Genomic DNA, 19,318 nt, shown 5'->3' with positions numbered 1-19,318 from the left:
ACTTGGATGTCTTCAAGTCCAACATAAACAAATTCCTAATAAACCACCCCCTTAAGACATTTTATCAAATCTCCATTACTCACGATTACTACAATATTATCCCATTGATTACTGTACATGCAATAATCCTTATCCCCGAGTGGCTTCTAGGCCTTGATAAGTGGTGACTACCGTGTAAAAAAAAAAAAAACTGGTGCGTGTTGACATCACAGCAAAGGAAGATACGGGAAAGAAAAGCGTTGCATTGACCCTCGTTATAAGTTACAACGAATTAAGTATCTGTTTGATGCACGGTTAGATTAATAGGTATTAGTAATTAATGCAAAAATGAGCACAAATTTAACCGTATTCAACTATCAATTTGGCATAAATTTACTCATTCTAAGTAATGAAGCTATAACTTTTTAGTTGGTTAGTTGTTTGTTTTTGTTTTATGGCATATCAACCCTTTTCAGGTTATTTAATGCCAAATCCAGTGATTCCGAAGAAAATTTTTTTAATTGAATACTTTTATTTTTTTTTCAAGTCGGTTTCTATTTAACCCATAGTTGGGACCCTAACAGGTACTACCACTCCGGGTCAGAGTGGACCTGGGAGCAATGGCAATTAAAGAGTGGCTCCACACTGCCCAAAGCCCGCAAGCTGGAGCTTCACCATCGGGTATAGTTTAAGGTCATACCCAGGACCTATGACTTTTTCGTTTTTAATGAACTAAGAGGTGTAGTTACTTAGTCAAGTTACGATGTTGGTTGAGATATACAGTTTCTGTGTTCTTTCTTATTTATTGAGTGACCTGCACGTGGCAAGATTTTGCTGCAAGTGTCATCATTTACGTGTAGCACAAAGAAAAAGGCGGTAATTTGATGTCAACTGGATATGAAGAATGGGCCATTTACTTAGAACCAGGACAGATGGACAAAAGTATTATTGTTTGTAAAGAAGTGAGTGCCGTGAATAGAGGCAATATTATGCTGTTTGTGCTAGAACATATCTTATATAACGTGATGTATGTGTATATCTGTTCATACAGTGGTACTCCGAGATACAGTATTAAAAGTTAGTAAGAAAATACAGTACAGTATATAATACATATGTATTTAATCAAATAACGCCGTAAGGCGAGACAAATACCGTAACCTGGGTCCGGAAAAACATTGTATTCCACATAGTAACGGGGGGGGGGTATCCTAGGGTCACTGTATCCTGGGGTTTTACTGTGTATTTCTACATGTAGGTTTCACTCCTAAACCGATCATGATGAATCTTGGAAGTTGTTAGGTGTGAGAGTGTGTAATGTGGGCTATATTTAGTATAATTTAATTTTATTCATAGGACACGGAGAGTCAAACCCCATCATGAAAATTCAGATATCTTTGATTTTTATTAAATTTTAACAGTAAGTATTATGCATCAATTAATAAATATTCCTCGAATTTCAGTTTTTATGGAGGATTTTAAAACATGTTTAGGAGCATAATGTGGGCACAACGTCCAATTTGAAGATCCAAATATTTCAGGTTTGCATTGAATTTGATCCATAGATATTAGACATCAATTAAGCAAGGTTCTCTAAATATTAATATCTTATGACAGCTTAAGCTTTAAATTCTATATATTTTCTCGGATCAAAATCATGCAATGGATTTTAATCAAAATTACAATTAGTATTCTAGACATAAGGTTTAGTATCATTTAATTTTCTCCAGGGGACATAAAGTTAGTGTTGTAATGTTTTAATATAATAAGGATAGCTATTGACTTGCTGACTACCTCAAGATGTGACACAAGGTCAGAAAGTTGGGATGTCAAACCAGTGTCCTTCCTTTAGGGGCACAGGTTTAACATCCAAACTTTCCGACCTTTAGGAGAACTTTGGCCTATCAAAAATTGCCTGAGCATCCCCAACGATATTCCTTGGTATGAGCACCTCAGGCAACAAGCAATTAACTTGTTCCACCCAAAAGCTGGATGGCAAAGCCCAGGAGGGTAGACTTCCTAGATAATATCCAGGCAACGTACCTCAGTTCTAAAAGTACTAAACCTAAATGGCCCCTCACCTGTCAGACTGTTAAGAATGGATTCTTGATTGGTACTTTCTACTCAGGTCTCCAAGTAACTGAAGCATTATGGAGATTCACCTATAACTCACCTGTCTGTTTAAATGTATGTTTGTTTGTATGTTTGCCTAAAAATTTCAACAGAGGCGACATATTTTTACGAGATTGGTATCATTTTGAAGCTCGACCCTTCGGACGACAAATATAAAAAAAAAAATTGGCCAAAAACATAAATTCGTTCACCCACAATTGACCACTTTTCTACAGGAAGAGGTTGCTTTTTCCGCCGATATTTTCAAAAGTAATCGCCTCTTTTTGATTATCTAGCCTTAATTTAAACCTATGTCACTTCCGGTTTGGTGATTGACGCAACAGCAAACATGTCACGTTTGTTTTTTCACTTTCTTTTCCTCCTTCGTGTGCTTACTATTTTTTTTTTTTTTTTCGCTTGCAATTTTCCTTTTTTGTTCAACCCACACCCTAACACATACATTCACTTTCTTTTCCGCCTTCACATCATGGGTTCGAGCCTGCCTGCCTGCCTACTACTACTTTTTTTCTCTCAACACACACCTACAAACTCCTGGGCAATGCCGGGCACTCAGGCTAGTCCTCTATAAATAGAGAGTATAAGGAGAAGGGTATGATCAAAGAAAATTCAAAGGTTCTACTTATAGACACTGGCAATAGGAACTGACCAATCATATGGAGCGATGCTCTGCTAGCAACCAATCAGAAAATGGAATCACTCAATAAAACATACTGGATATTTTAGAATTCCCACATATAATTTTTTTGTCTCCACACGACAAGTACTCTTGCTCTTCTTCTGTAAACTTTTATGGTTCAAGACTTATACTGATTAGCTACCCACTGAAAACTCTATTTTTCATCTTGAGAGTTATACAAATTAACTACCAATCAGAAACTCTTCTAACATTAAATATGGCTCTCAATTAAAGAATTGGTATAAAACTCTTTCGTTCAGAAATTTTATGTCTCTTAACATACATTCTTCTAGTTGTCTTGTAAAAAAAAAAAAAAAATTCAAAATATCTTTTGAATTTAGTTAATTGTATTGTCTGCTTTTGTATTCTTTTTGTGCTAGTTTGCTGCATTCAATAATGTGATTTACTGTTTAGTCTCTTTGTCCAGAGAGTCCACATTCGTTGTTCTTCTTGGATTTTTATCTATTTTAGCTGTAATGTAGTTCCAATTTCATTGTCCTGTGAAGCTGATTCCATTTCTCTGTTCAAGTGTCCTTTTCTTAGCCATGTTTAGGTATTTTTTTTGTGAGTCTGTTTTTATGCCATTCTTATGAATTTTCCATGTAGCAGTTTCCCTTTCTCACTTTCATTTTCACGTCTTTTCATTTTCTCATCTTTTCATTTTGTCGCTTCCTGGCAACCTTCAAGTATCGATATAAAATTTGTTGTTTATTTGGAATGACACTTATTAAAAAAACACAGAAAAATCTTTTGATGACCATACTAGTCACAGAACTAAGATGTCATATTCTAAAAATCATGTGGGTTTGGCTAGTAACTTTTCTATTTGGCTAGTAAACGAAAATATTTAGTTGTCAAAGGTCAACTAAAGATAAATTTGTCTGAAGAACCCTGCTGGTGTTCCCTGGAGTTTGAGTGACAAGTGTCTTTAGACTGTCGCTTTTGGAATCCATTACAAATTCACTTTATGTTCTTACAACAGTCGTTTACCATTGATCTTTTGCTGACATCTGTTGGCTTTTTCTGGAATCTGAGTGGCAATAGCCCTCTTCAGGATTTCAGTACTCTCCATGCCCTTTCGTTGGAAGTCTGGATAGTGCTCTTTTTCGGTCTCTTTATACTCCTTTACCATTCACAAACATTTTGCATGGTATCAACCGAGACTAGTGTCAGCTTTTTCTGGAGGTGAGGGTTGGGGTCAGATTATGGCAATTCTTGTAGTTTCGTGGAGGATTTGCGCAATGTTTATCTATTTCTTGTTTTATTTAACTGGTGTTGTTTGGTGGGGATTATCTGATTGTGTGAGTTTGTTACTGGAGAAGTTTCTTACTTGAACTCTTTTCACCAGCGTTGTGTATTATATATTTTTTTTCTATTGTTACATTGTTAAAAAGTGCGTTTCCAGAATCGTTAACAAAGCAAAATGTGGTAAAACAAATACATGTGCAGCAAATAAATATTACCAAAGGCAATTTAGGTACAGCACAATCACGTTGACACACCGGTTCACGCCAGATCACCAAAGTTAAGCAACGTTGAGCCTGGCCAGTACCAGATGGGTGACCATTTGGGAAGGCTAGGTGCTGTATGTATCTTCTGGTAAGGTTGGGTGTGGGGCTAGCACCCTCACCCTGTAAAAAGAACTCCTCGCTACAAAAACATCTACAAAAAATTGTAGATGGCCTATGCCCCCCCCCCCCGGGGGGGGCTAGCACCCTCACCCTGTAAAAAGAACTCCTCGCTACAAAAACATCTACAAAAAATTGTAGATGGCCTATGCCCCACCCCCCCGGGGGCTCAAGGGCTACGGATGGATGGAAAGGCAATTTAAGTTACTTTTCTACTTACCTAAATATGTTTTTATGCTTAAACTTATTTAATTACTAGCGGGGGTACCCAGCGTTGCCTGGGTGTGGAGTGTAGTAAGTCAGTACAACCAGAAAAAAAAAAAAAAAAAAACACTGCCTGGGTGAAGAGAGGTGTGAAAAAAAAAAAAAAAAAGTTTACGCAAACGGTAAAATAATTCAGTTTTTGTTTTAAAAGGAAAAAATCCCATTACGTAAGCCTCGAAATAAGAAAGAAAGAAAAAAGAGCAGGCAGGCAGGCAGGCAGGCCTGAACCTGTAACGCAAAGGAAGAAAAGGTGAACCTCCATGGCCACCATGACATTTGACTTCGCTGCCGTTCAAATTAAGGCTAGTCATTGCAAGCGTGTATGATGACTTTGCAAAAATGTTGGCGAAAAATGGCCCCTTCTTGTACAAAACTGCACAGTTGAGGGTACGAATATTTTTAGCCAAGTTTTTGATATTTGTCGTCCAATACATCGAACTTCAAATCAATATCGATCTGGTTAGGATCGAAAGCTTTTGCAAGACATACACACACATACATTTTGCCTTTTAAATATATACTAGCGGGGGGGGGGGTACCCGGCGTTGCCCGGGTATTTGTAGGTGTGTGTATGAGGGGGGGGGGGTTAATTAATAATCCTGCTTAAATATTATAAAAAAGACGATGTAAAAAAAAAAAAAAAAAAAAAAAAATCCAAAACCAAAACGGAAAAAAATGGCATAAATAAACCTGTGTATGGGGGGGGGGTAAACTAAAGAATAAGCGAAGTAATAAAAAAAACGTTTGGTCAGGAGGAGGGATTGAACCCGGAAGCTTTGACGCGGAGGTGGAAACCAATGCCAATACTTAACGGTTTCGACCACGAGTGAGAGTAATTGATTAACGTGTTAAGTTAAAGCTTATAAAGCTAAAAGAGGTTTGATTGACAGGACGACGCTAAATGAGGTCATCGCGGAATCATTATTTTTAGTTTTCACTTTCCCCAGATGATGGTGGGAAGGGGGGGAAAATAGAGCGAAAGCCGACCCCAACGTTTTTCACTGTATTTATACTAAAATGCAGGACAAACCGGGCACAAAGCGAAATAGCGCGAATCTCATAAAAGTCGACGTAAATAAATCTAGAGACGACCCGCGTTCCTAAATCCTACATATTATGATATAGGATCCATATAAACAGTTGTAAGCGATAGTAACGAACCTGGGAGCGTGTGCTCAAAAAGCCTTTTGAAGACATACACGAAATGGTCACACGCATTTTGCCTTTTATATATATATAGATATATACTAGCGGGGGTACCTGGCGTTGCCCGGGTGTTTGTCGGTGTAAAAGAAAAAAAAAAGTTTTGGTAGGGAGGTAGGCTCGAAACCGAAGCCTTGAGGTGAATAGCCTGATAACTTACCACGACGCTACGAGAGCAGAGGACTGATAATGGGTGAAATTAAACGTTTAAAAAAAGCAGGTGGTTAAACGAACGTGAGGTTTTCTACATCAAACATCACACCTATCAGAAATTTCTTCCCTACACACCCAATTTCCTCCCTGCAGATAGCAAATGAAACTCCACAAACAAAAGCTATACCTTTTAAAACTCAAATTTTATTCAAGATATATCAGTAATTGAAAGTTCTTTGGTTCACGGTAAGTCTTTTGCAAAAACAGTGGCTGAATTTGCTATCCATTTCAATGGAGCCAGTAGTTATGATTCCTCTGTGGAAATGTTAGTTCAGGTTTCCTTTTAGAAGGATCCGTGTTGTACATGATGAACATGGCGTGAATGTTGTCGCCCAATATGGCATATTTTGGGACCTTGTGGTCTCTGGAAGAAATAGGAGGAATTTCCCATAATCAAATATATCAAGCCGAACACTGTAGAATACCCTCATTGGGTAAAATAAGTTCAGCAATTATGTTGTCTCTGTATTGAGAGAAATGTCCTTCGTCCACCCACTGCATGGTGTCCAATGAAGGTAAAATCCTGGCACTCTATAACATGAGTCTTTACCGTTCCGTGTTCATTGTCAGACTGAAAATAAACGCACATGTAATACAAATTGGTGCCAAACTGGCGCATTCAAATTGAACCAATCAAAGACCGTGTAGCAAATCATGTTGGGCGGGCAAACCAAATGGCGTTGGTTATGGAATTTCTCACACACCATAGTGGTAGAGAAAATGAAATCACAGCGCGAATTTTGTAACATAATAAAAGGTACAGACGACCTCGATTCATGAATCGGACATATTATAATCTAGACAATATATAAAAAGTTGTAAGATTTAGTGACCCTCTCCGAGCCCCCCCCCCCACAAGCCTTTGGCGGACGTACCAAAAAAATGTGCGCGCGCGCGCACACACACACACACACACACATTTTGGCTTTTATATTATAGAAGATATATATATATATATATATATTTTTTTTTTTCTTTTTTAAATGAAATTAATGTAAAGATTGTCTCATTAGAACGAAAAACAAAATAGTGTTATGGCAGAACATTTTCCTCATAAAAGTATTAAGATATTACAATTTCTTTGAATAATATTAAAAATGTATAATTCTTACTATTAAAAACATTGCATTAAGATTAGATTATAAAGATGTTCTTTTTGTGAGAGTTTCTTAAGAGTTCAAAATATAAAAGAGCTTCTTGAATGTTTTAAGTTGTGGTGTTCCATTTGGAGTGTTTCTGGAATTTTCCATTCACCAAAACTATAAAAGAACGCCAGGAGCCTCAATTAGCAAGTTTGAGTCGTTACGTCGCTCCGGGTTGTCAGACACTGACTGGATTAACTCTAGCCAGTATTTCCTGGGATTTAAATCCAGTCAAAAGGAATCTTATAAAAATATCGGCGGAGGTGTTGCAGACCAGGATATAATAATACCCTAACTCGCCACAAGAAAATAATGAAACGAATGGAATTGAAGGAAACAAAAACTCAATTGATGGATAAAATAAACGTTGTTTATTTACTGTTGAAAGAATGAATGTTTTAGATATAACATCTGTTCATGTCCGCGCGGGTGTAACCATCGTTTGTAGAGGACTGGTATTGTAGAAGGAAAACGGAAATGTGTTTTCATCTCACGTTCGGGTCACTATCGTTTGTTCGCGCGTGGGAAGAGAAGTGAGTAATGTAATGGAACGAGAAATGGCAGTCCATCGTGTAGACAAAGAAGAGGATAGAGGGTTGACGTCAGTTAGCAGTCAGCTATGCGAAGGTGTTCTCAGGGACCAGTTGTATACATAGAGAGAGAAAGAGTGTAAAGGTGTACATACGGTCTGTTAGCTTTTTGTCCCACATAGTAGCAAGTGGTGTGAGGTACGCGGTCGGTCCGTAGACCGACCAGCTCGAAAGCTGGGCTGAAAGGAAGAAGCCGCTTATTGCTCTCTCTTTTATACTCGTTTCCGGTGGTCTTTTGCGCATGTGTGTATTTCCTTTGAAAGGAAGTGACGTCGTCCATCTGTGTGCGTACGTGTGCGTGTGTGTATATACACGTGAACGTGAATATATGTACGTTTGTGGACGTGGGCGCGTATGTTTGTGTGCGCGTATGTATGCGACAAGTAATATAGCTTGAAATGTGAATGTGTGTTTTTGTGTGAGACTTGAAAAGGCTCGCGCAGAGGTTAACAATCCTGCCACTTTTCAAAAATTGCTAAAAAAAACATGGCGGACGACCTACACATGATACTGAAAGTAATTAACGCTCCCTCGGACACGTGACTGGAATTTATTTGTTTACATTTTTTCACCATACTTTTATTCTTAACCAAAAAGACATTTGGTAGTAGTGCAGTTTCGCCAACGCGAGAAATACGAACTTTAAAATATATATAATTTCTTTTTTTTTTTTTTCATTAAATTGTTAAAGGTGAAAGAATGATTCGTACACTCGTGGCAAAACTACACAAGTACCAAAACGTGTTATGTTTTTGTTCTAATTTATTTGTCATATTTAAGAAAGGACCAACGTTTCTTTTTATTAGTAGATAAATAAAATAAAAATGTTCTGGGTTTTTTTTCCGCACCACGTAACAATGTTCATTCACGTATATAAAGTCAAAACAAATATGCCCCCTAACTTCCAGTCACGTGTCAGAGGGAGCGTTATTTACTTTTAGTGTGCACTCATGCGTAGGTCATCCGCCATGAATTTTAGCGATTTTTGAAAAGGATTTTTGGCAGGATTATTAACCCCCGCCAAAATATCAATTACAAGCACTCTCCAAGAAAAACTGGACAAATTTGGTAATTATAAAGATTTTTCTGACCTTCTTCTCTGATCAAAGAAATAAATTCTTGATAACTCAGTCTTTCTAAACGTAAACTAGACTGAATTAAGAATTTGATTATCTCCCTTGGACTATTTGTAAATACTTTTGTTTCTTTGTTTTTATGTGCAATAAATACCATTTTTTTTACTTTCTAGTATAGTTTTTTTTTTTTTTTTTTTTTTTTTTTTTTTTTTTTATGTTGCGTGCTTAATACCCCTAGACTCAAACACATAACACGAGCCATGGTTGAGCCTCGATAATAACTCGAAAATTAAATAAAACACTGGTAGACCGTTACAATTTCGCACAACTAGTGACATTTATTAAATGTTTTTATGAGTATTTTGTTTAATTTTTGATTTTTGAGCGATTATAGTCTCAACTGAAACTGCCATTTTGTTTTCTGTTCTAGCTTGACATCTTTTATGCTACCTTCATTTTTAAGTAAGGAAACACTTTAAAATAAATTAACACAAACAAACTTACTCAGGTAGGCAGAAGAATAACTTTGCCTGCTTTTGGTAACATTTATTTGTTGTATATTTATGTTTTCACTCCCCCCCCCCTTTTACTGACACTAATACATTTGAATTACGGGATATTAGCCGTCCAGTATAATTACAAATCCCATTTGCTTTCTATATGGATTGTTTAGCACTTGCGTAATAATGTTTTTTAAAAACTCTTAAAGGGGGGGGGGACAATTCAAAAAGATTTTGTCTGAAAATGTCAAAGTTTCACATAACTTTTAATTAAAAATAAAACAAATACACTAAAGTAATAGAATAATCTATCTATAATATCTATTATATATATAAAAGTGAACGTGTGTGTGTGTGCGTGCGTGTCTGTGTACATTTTCCTATGCAATAACTCTGTCGATTTTAAGTCTACAGGCTCGAAATTTGATATACAGGGTACTGAGATTTGGGAAAATCTTTGTAATCCGTTTTCGGCCAGAAATTTGGCTTTTAAATGGTTCAACGATTTGACCTTTGAGAACTCTACCAAACTCCTCTGACAGTTTTGGGTCTAAACACTTGAAATTTTAGATATAGATTCCTTGGACATGGATCTAACTTAATAACTTGATTTGAGCCCTAAATAAATGTTAAGGGGTCATAATAGGGGTGAAAGTTAAAAAAATTGACCCCCCCCCCTCACTTTTTTTTTTTTTTGCTCAACATACACCGCCAAACACCCAGGCAACACCGGGCTGAAATGCTAGTATATCTATAAAGTGAAACTCAACAGATATTTGATCTACAGATTTGAAATTTGGGTATATAGAATATTGGTTTTCGCCTGAAAAAGAGAGCTGCTAAGGGGGGATCAAAATTAGCAAATTTGTATGTGGAGGGGGTCGTCAGGCTTTTATGTTTGTTAACTGTTTCATGACTGCACATGCGCAGTCGTGAAACATGACAGCTTTCTTATGTTAAGAATAAGTAAGTTTGAAAATACTTGTATAAAGATCGTGGCAGGTTGGTCTAATGGTTATCGTATTTGACTCGGTCTTTAGGTTTTGATTTCAGCTTGAATAATTTTTTTCTTTTTACTTACAAGTGAACTGTTTAGAAAAGGACATACTACTCACATTTCATTTTCAGTTTTTTTTGTTTGTTTTATTTACTTCAGTTTTTTTTTTTTTTTTTTTTTTAAAGGAATTTAACGTTACGTTTTATGGTATTTCTGTTTATAATAAATAAGAATTCTGCATTGATTAAAATGATATTTATGCATATTTTATGACCAGGCAATGCCGGGCTGCTTGCTAGTACAACATAAAACATTATTTGAACATTTATTGAATTGAAATAAAAATTAAGTAAACTCTTAAATTAATTGAAATTGTCATTATATGAAAATATATGGCGTAAAAATTTATAGTTTTGAATTTTCTTAGTTCAAGATGGTGGATGAAACATCCTACTTGATACCAAACATTCATCCGCTAACTCTGATATTTTTTAGTTTTATTCTTTTTTATTACATTTTCACCCCAAACAAGGCATATTGCCACTTTGATGTAGGGGGATACTATCAGGGACATAAGCTAGAGGGGTACTATGTAGGGAGTTAGGCAGCAAGATGTCGGCTCACGTTACACTTGAACTTCTGCTTGTCAGTACAGTTGGGGGAAGCAGGAACCCGGAAGGGAATTCTGAAATCTCGTGGTTCTGGGGAAGAAACTACTGGAATAGAAGGCTCTCTTACATATAGGGATCTCTACTGTGAAGGGGTGGGATTTAGCTGCTTGTCAGGGGTATTTATATGTTGAGGGGGTACAAATGCTTGCAGTTCGTCAGAGCATTCTCCGTTAAAGTACTTGTAGAACAGGCAGAGGAATGCAACATTTCGCCGATGGGACAGAGGTTGAAGCTTAGATAACAGTTCAGGACCTATCAGATTGGCGACTGTCTTTTGAACCTTGTCTCGGATCGAGAGATGCACCAGCCCAAATATGACAACAATACTCCATACATGGACGAATGGTGGCCTTATAGAGGTACAGGATACTTTCGGGCGTTAGTAGCTTTCTATCACGGTAGAGAGAACCTACCTTCTTTGCAGCAGTTCTGGCAATTGTTTCAACTCCATGTTTCCTGTGAATTTTAGGCCGAGGAGTTTAAAAGATGTACTTTCAGATAAAGAGTCATTGGGCATTGCTATTGGTGATAGAGAAGGTTTTTTTGTAATTATTGAAGGAAACAAGTTTAGTCTTGGCAGCATTGAATGTGACCATCCATTTTTTGTCCCCATTCCACTGCAGCTCGGTGGTCATCCTCTAGTGTTTCTGCCATTTCTTTAGATATGTGTTCACTTGTTTTCCTGTCGTGTCTGTTATAGAGCGTAGTGTCATCAGCATCACAGACAATTTTGTCGGGCAGGTCATTTATGAATATTAGGAATAATAGAGGTCCAAGAATAGACCCTTGAGGCACTCCCGCGTTTAGTTTCCAACGGGAGATCTTTATAAGATTCTAACTGTCCCTTCAAGTACAATTGTTTGAATTTCTTGCACTTGGTTCACCGGATATATTTACTAGGTAGTCTTTGAAACTCTTTCATGAGTCCAGTTGCTCCTGTAATAACTGGAATGATAGAGATCTTCCTAAGATTCCAATTTCTTTTCATGCCATACATAAGACCTTGATATTTCGTTATTTTTACCCTTTCAACGGTTTAATCCAGCATCATTGGGGACACTGACTTCTACTAAGGTTGCTTCTTTCTTGTCCCATATCACTATGTCAGGTTTTATGGCTCCGTTTTCTAGGTACGTAGCTGTACGAATTGCATAGTCATAGAGGATGGTGTGTGACTTATTTCCGATTGTTCTTTGATTTATATTTTCCAAGGATTTGCTGCTGCATACAATAATTTTTTGCAGATCGTCCAGTGGAGATATTTACACACTCCATTGTGTCGGGTCATATAGTAGCCATCATTGGAATGTGTGACTTTAATAGTTATGCAAAATATTTGACATTTTTGAATAGGGTGTTTTTCAGCTTTCTCCTCCTCAAAGAACTTTTTGAAAAATGGGGTCCTGGCCTTAAACTGTATCCGATGGTGAGGCTGCAGCTTGTGGGCTTTGGGCAGTGTGGAGCCACCCCTTAATTGCCATTGCTCTCAGGTCCACGCTGACCCCGAGTGGTAGTACCTGTTAGGGTCTCAACTATGGGTTAAATAGAAACTGACTTGAAAAAAAATATATATATATATATATTTTATTAAAAAACTTTTTCTTCAAAATCACTGGATTTGGCATTAAATGACTTTAAATGGGTTGATATGCCGTAAAACAATAACTACCAATCAACCTTCTTGAATAATGAAAAAAAAAAAAAATGTCCAAAAAGACAATGCACAAGTTCCGATTAGTCTTTTACAGGCAAACCTAAGATGAATGTATGGACTAAGCTTTCATTACGTTGATCTTTGCCTTCAGATTTTTCTAAAACATCCACTTTCCTTTTCTCTGTTATTAGAGACTTTTGTAGAAGAAAAGTCTTTCTGAATCGATAGATAAGATTATAGGGAATTAAATTTAAAAATTTTTGAATTTATGATGAAAAACGTTTTCTACTATCAAAAGAACTGATCAATAGTAAATTAAAGAAAAAAATGGGTGTCTCTTTAGAATAATATTGAAAATCAAAAAATTTAACTTCAACTGAAAGCAACCTTATGTATTTCATTGTCAGGTCGAAATTAGCAACATATCCAGAAAGTATTAAAAATGATAAAGTGGAAAATTGTTAATGAAAATTGGCTTTCGAAAAAAAATTGCTAGTTTTACTTTAATAATAAACAGAAGAGATTTTATGATATCAAGGGAGATAAAATGGCGGATCATGAAAGTAAATAATTTATGTAATAGTGTTACTAATTTCGATATGATAATTAGATAACATTCAATTTACTTGAAATTGACATGACAATTAAGTAGACAACATTGGTTTTCCAGTTTAAATTCAATTTTTCGTTTTCCTTGTTCCGAACAAACACAAAAAACAAAGCAAAAAATGTGTACATGTGAGAAACACAAATGCAGGAGTTCACCCATAATTTTATAAATATAATGCTATGGAGTATTAATTTTTTATGGCCGGGATTAAGTGCTTTGCAAGTCATAAAGTGAGGAAGACAATATTTTAGAAGGCAACAAACAACTTCATTCAACTCTGTTTCCAGTTTCTTGATAATAGATCTATTCTTGGAAGCACAAAACTGTTTCTGTTTGTTGTTGAGATATCGTTTATCCTGATCAGGTTGAGTTTTGGCTTGCTCCACGTCTCAAACTATGGCACTCCATGAACGATGGTCTGATCAAGGTTGCAATAGATACAACCACCCCCTCAAGTGTATTGCCATTTGGACATAAGGAGCTACTATTTGGAATCATGTTTAACAGAGGATTGTGGGAAATTGAGTAGCAACTGTAGGAAAAATTGTAATAGGCATGATTAGTGTAGGTGTCATTCGCTTAAGGAAAGAAAAAGAGAAATGGTCTTAAACTCGAAACCTGATCGACACCAGACAAAAAAACGTGTCTGATGCAAATTGAGACACGGTCGGGTTTGACAATATAAAAAGCCAGCATTTCTTCAGTCGAGGACAATTTCTTTTTTGTCGGCTCGACATCGGTACGGTGTACTTGGCAATCTGTTGTCAGTTGAAGAAAGCTTGTTTGCATTAACATCGAAAAGGGAACAGGACGAATTTTTTTTACGTGTGCTTCTTCGACGCTGCGAACTTGGCGATCTGAAAATCATTTTTTTTTTTTTTCTCTAACTCAAACATTCAACGATTAGAGCAACATCTCTGTTCACATTACATTTAAACTTCTGCATGTCGGTACAGTAAGGAAACGGAGAGAATTCCAATGTCTAGCAGTTCAAGGCAAGAAACTATGAAAGTAGAAGGCTTTTCGATGTCTAAGGGCCTTAGCAGTGAAGATTTCGCTGCTTGTTGGTTGGCTCTGGAGTATGTACGAGGGAGCACAAGTACAATGAGTTCATCAGAGCATATTCCATTAAAGTATTTGTAAGGATGAAACATTATGACAATGGGACAGAGGTTGGAGCTTGGCCGATAGTGCAGGACCTATTATATTCAATTTTTTTTTTTTTTTTTTTTTTTTTTTTTTTTTTATTATGACCCTGTGTAAGAGGGAGAGAGACTAGCAGTAGATGCACCAGGCAACAATACTCCATGCATGGGTTAATGATAACTTAGGGTACTCTCAGGTGTGAGTAATTTTCTAGCATTGTAGAGGGAGCCCACCTTCTCTTTAGCAGCCTTGACAATTGTAGTATCACCGTTAAAGACTGATCGCTTGTCGATCTGAAAGTCCACGAAAATCCTCTCTGATAGTTGTGTATGTTTTTAGCTGTTCACCTATATGGAGATTATGTCGTTTTTATTAATGGCGAAATTAATATTAAATTAACTAAAAAAAAAGGTGGGGGCGGGGGTTCAGAACTGGTGTGTTCATTCAATCCCTGATGTTTAAAAGTCCAGAGTGACAAACCAAGCACTTGTAGATGCTTAGATGTATCAAAAATAAGATTATTCCAATGACTCCTATTCTTTATCGGGTTTTTCAGTTAAAATCAAAATATATTATCGGCTTGTTCTTGGAATGTCGTTATTCCCCCAGACATTAGCTCCTCCTTTTGGAGAATGTGAACAAGTCTTTATTGCTGCTGGAATCAATCTCCTTCATGAGTGCTGATGGAACTATTAGGGTATTTTTGTTATCTTTCTGAGCATCCACTGCAAATTATCTGTTATAAAATATATTATCTATTACAAAACTCAATCAAAACCAAAAACAATTTTCTTCAGTCAAACCAAACACCATGAATAAATATTTTAAATAATCTATGGCGCAGTGCTTAGAATGTACGGCACAATCACATTGACACACCGGTTCTTGCCAGATCACTGAAGTTGAGCCTGGTCAGTACAAGATTTGGGAAGGCTCGGCGCTGTATGTACCTTCTGGAAAGGTTGGGCGTGGGCCCAGCACCCTCACTCTGTAAAAAGAACTCCTCGCTACAAAAAGTTGTAAATGGCTTATGCCCCCCCCCCCCTGATGAAATGAGAGCATTGAATTAAATAAAAAGTTCCGGTGGAAGAACACTCACAAGTTCAACATGATACACTTGAAGAAGGTCGAAGGTTACATCGACCAAAACGCGAAAATAACATTGAAGATAAGAACAATAAATCTGAAGAATCCAAAACTTGCTTTCTTTTTTGTGGATCTCAAGCACAAAATGAGAAATCCTCTTTTTTGCTAAAAGTTAAAAATACTTATCAAAGTTATATATATCAATATATTAATACGATAGTGTATATGTTATTTTGTTGTGTCACGCTTACATCTTTTTTCTTCCTAGTGACTGTCGTTTAATTGTTATTTTTTACCAAATTTAATTATATATATATATATATATATATATATATTAATTTTTTTTTTTTTTTTGCATAAGTTTTGGTTTCGATTTTGATTCATGCTGATGCATCCAAGTCATATGGATATATTTTTATTTTTGAAATCACTTTGTAAAATATACAAAAGAATCGATAGAAAATTGACTATAATAATATGTACGAAATCTACATCAGTTAAAATATCATATTTAAGCATATTTTACGACTGGGCTATACTAGGCGTCCCTGCTAGCATAGATAAATACTATTGCAGTTTTAACAAAAGAGCTACAGTAATATCAGGGCCTTTTGGTCAAGATCAAAGTGTAGTATCTGTTCTTCAAATGCTGCACTAGGTGTATCAGAATTTTTGTAGGAATTTTTGACACCCCTAATACGAAACTGCGAATAAAATATAAAAAACTCGTAATTTCTCTTTTAAAAGTAGGTTGTTTATTTTCTTTGTGGATTATACTTCCAAAATAAACTATTAAAGTTGTTTTAAAAGTAATAGAAATATTTTTTTTTTAACAGTAATGAAATTAATTGAATTTTACAAGCTCAGTATTTTTCAATTTTTAAACTTTAAAAAATCTATCAAAAATTTTCTATTGAGTCAATTTTGACGATATTTTCAGGGTCAATGTGAAATTTTATGCTCTTTCCAATAAACCGAATATAATATTTTAGACAAACGTTTTTTTAAATTCACGCCCCCCCCCCCATTTTCAAGTGTCTATTAAAAAGTAAATAATTAATTTACTCACCAAAGTTTTATATATCACAAATTGAAGATAAAAGATCAATAAATAATATATTTAAATTTAAAACAAAAATAGTAGTGTTTTTTAGAAATTTACCTGTAAAATCCGAAGTTTAAAACCTTTTATTTTTTTAAACATTTTTTTTTCATGAAACCTTGGTCCTTGCTCCTTTTTAATTAAAAAAAAATTAGGGCTTGAATTAAATTTTTCAAGGAGTTATAAGCTTGGAAAGAAGGGGTGGAATTATTCAATATTTTTCACGAAATTTCTGACACACCTGATGCTGCACTAATATTTCTTGTTCTCTTTCGGTGAAGGAGCAGTCCTTCACGACTGTGACATTTTTTTATTTTTGTACCTTTTCTCCACGTTAAAAAACGACCCTGGTGTCTAACTCTGTCCCGTGGGGTAGCAGTGTCAGAAATTTCGTAAAAATTATTGAATAATTCCACCTGCTATCTTTCGAAGCTTATAACTCCTCGAAAAATGTAATTCAAGCCCTATTTTTTTTTTTTTTAATTAAAGGAGCAAGGACCAAGGTTTCATTAAAACAAAAAAAAAAAAAACAACAAAAAACAAAAACAAACAAACAACGTGTTTTTTTTTTTTTTGTTTTTTTTATAAGGTTTTAAACTTCGGACTTTACAGGTAAATTTCTAAAAAACACTACTTTTTTGTTTTAAATTTGAATATATTATTTATTGATCTTTTATCTTCAATTTGTGATATATAAAACTTTGGTACATAAATTATTTATTTTTTAATAGACATTTGAAAATGGGGGGAGGCGTAAATTAAAAAAAAACAAAAACAAAAAAAAACAAACGTTTGTCTAAAATATTATATTGGGTTTATTGGAAAGAGCATAAAATTTCACATTGACCCTGAAAATATCGTAAAAATAGAATCAATAGAAAAATTTTGATAGATTTTTAAAGTTTAAAAATTGAAAAATACTGAACTCGTAACATTCAATTAATTTCATTACTATTTTTTTTTTTTTTTTTTTTCAAATATTTCTATTACTTTTAAAACAACTTTAATAGTTTATTTTGGAAGTATAATCCATAAAGAAAATAAACAACCCACTTTTAAAAGAGAAATTACGAGTTTTTTTTTAATATTTTATTTGCAGTTTCGTGTTAGGAGTGTCAAAAATTCCTACAAAAATTCTGATAGACCTTCTGGGGAGGCATTGTAAATAGGTACAATAATATCAGGGCATCTTCATTTACACTGAACACCCACAGAATGCCAACATCAATATATTACATATGAAAAAGTCTGCTGTGGAATTTTCACATGTCCTGCTGCTAGTGGTAATTAAAAAGATTATACCGTTATGGGTATTTTTCTCTACTACTCTAGAAATAGTTCATGAACAGACATAAACTACAACTTTATATATAAGATTCGTATTTGCTTGGTTGTTTTAACATTGAATGTATTAGAGGAAGGGATTAGTTTTATAATCTGAAGGTGTTCAATCATTTTACAATCCACCATTTTATTATTTTTGTATATGTGTATGTGATTGATAGTGTTTATCTCCTCCAACTGTGGGAAGATGTAACAGAAGGGTCAAAAAGTGGGCTTGATGAGCTAGTTACAGAGGAGGAGCACTCTGGCTTACAAAAAGAAAAATACTTGAGCAGCCCCGTCGGTATTCTCAAGTAGAGGCGCCTCAAGCGATTAAACTATAACCTTCTTTTCAAAGAGAGAAAGCGAAACCTGGAAGGATGGGCCTCCTAGATCTGCACAGGATTATCAACATCCCACGCTCAACAGAAAAGGCCATTTCATAAATGACTGACACTCTATTGGTTTTCGTGCTGAGGTGGAAAAAATCCTTTGACTCGAGCTCATAATAGTGACCGTTGTTTGCTTGCTAAAAAAATTACTTTCACGCGATTTTTTTTTTTTTAAATAAAGCTTTATATTTTATTTATATAGCTATGAGTGTGGAGGTTAATACCTTTCCCCAACTATATGAATGCATAATCGATTGCAATATAATCTAATAGGATAGTCCATGGCGATATCTAATTAAGTCGATCGTTATCACAAATAAAATGTCACTTGCTGAAAAATTGATTTCCACTAATCTCATTATTGCGTAAAAATTGAACTTAAAATAAATTTAGTATATGGATTGGAGTTTTTTTTTTTTTTTTTTTTTTTTTTTCTAATGATATATGTATTGAATTTTTTGGTTCTCATGTAGCTGTTGTCTTCCTGATTGTACTTTCGCTTTTTCTCTCACATACTCCTGTTCCGAATTCGTGGCAGTGGGTCGACATCAGTGTACATTTTTTTTTTTTTTAAATCAAAACAGCCATTAACAATGCTTTAGAAGTTTAACCTATTTCAAACAGATATAAATTATTGCACGGTAAAAATAGTTAAATTAAAACGAAAATCATTTTTCTTATTTTGAATTATTTAATCAAATAAAAAATCCATTTTTTTTTTTACTTGATTACTAAATTTAAGATGTTGTTCTAGCAAATCACCTAATATCATGAAAACTGAATTTAACTTAAAAATACTATGAAAAAATAGCTTTTCAAATTTAGTAATCGAATAAAAGATGGCATTTTTACTGAGCTGTGGAGTCCATCTTTCTCCCGAGCTGCGGAGTCTGTATGGAATTTCAAACAGAACTCTTCAATTAATCCACCAGATTG

The 19,318-nt window shown here is 35.1% G+C and overlaps 1 protein-coding gene and 2 pseudogenes across 5 annotated transcripts in view; all 3 read left to right on the top strand.

The window, feature by feature from the left end:
* Positions 1-19,318, top strand: part of LOC145297667 (unconventional myosin-XVIIIa-like) — a 794,600-nt gene that overhangs the window by 306,828 nt on the left and 468,454 nt on the right. The window lies entirely within an intron of this gene.
* LOC145242142 (5S ribosomal RNA) lies at positions 4,261-4,377 on the top strand (annotated as a pseudogene).
* Positions 16,164-16,261, top strand: LOC145243405 (U2 spliceosomal RNA; annotated as a pseudogene).

The sequence above is a fragment of the Euprymna scolopes genome, chromosome 2 (assembly GCF_053919585.1).
Source record: "Euprymna scolopes isolate OS-2025 chromosome 2, ASM5391958v1, whole genome shotgun sequence".
In the NCBI taxonomy this organism is placed as follows: domain Eukaryota; kingdom Metazoa; phylum Mollusca; class Cephalopoda; order Sepiida; family Sepiolidae; genus Euprymna; species Euprymna scolopes.
Note: the sequence above shows the minus strand (reverse complement) of the source record. Positions and strands in the feature narration are given on the sequence as shown.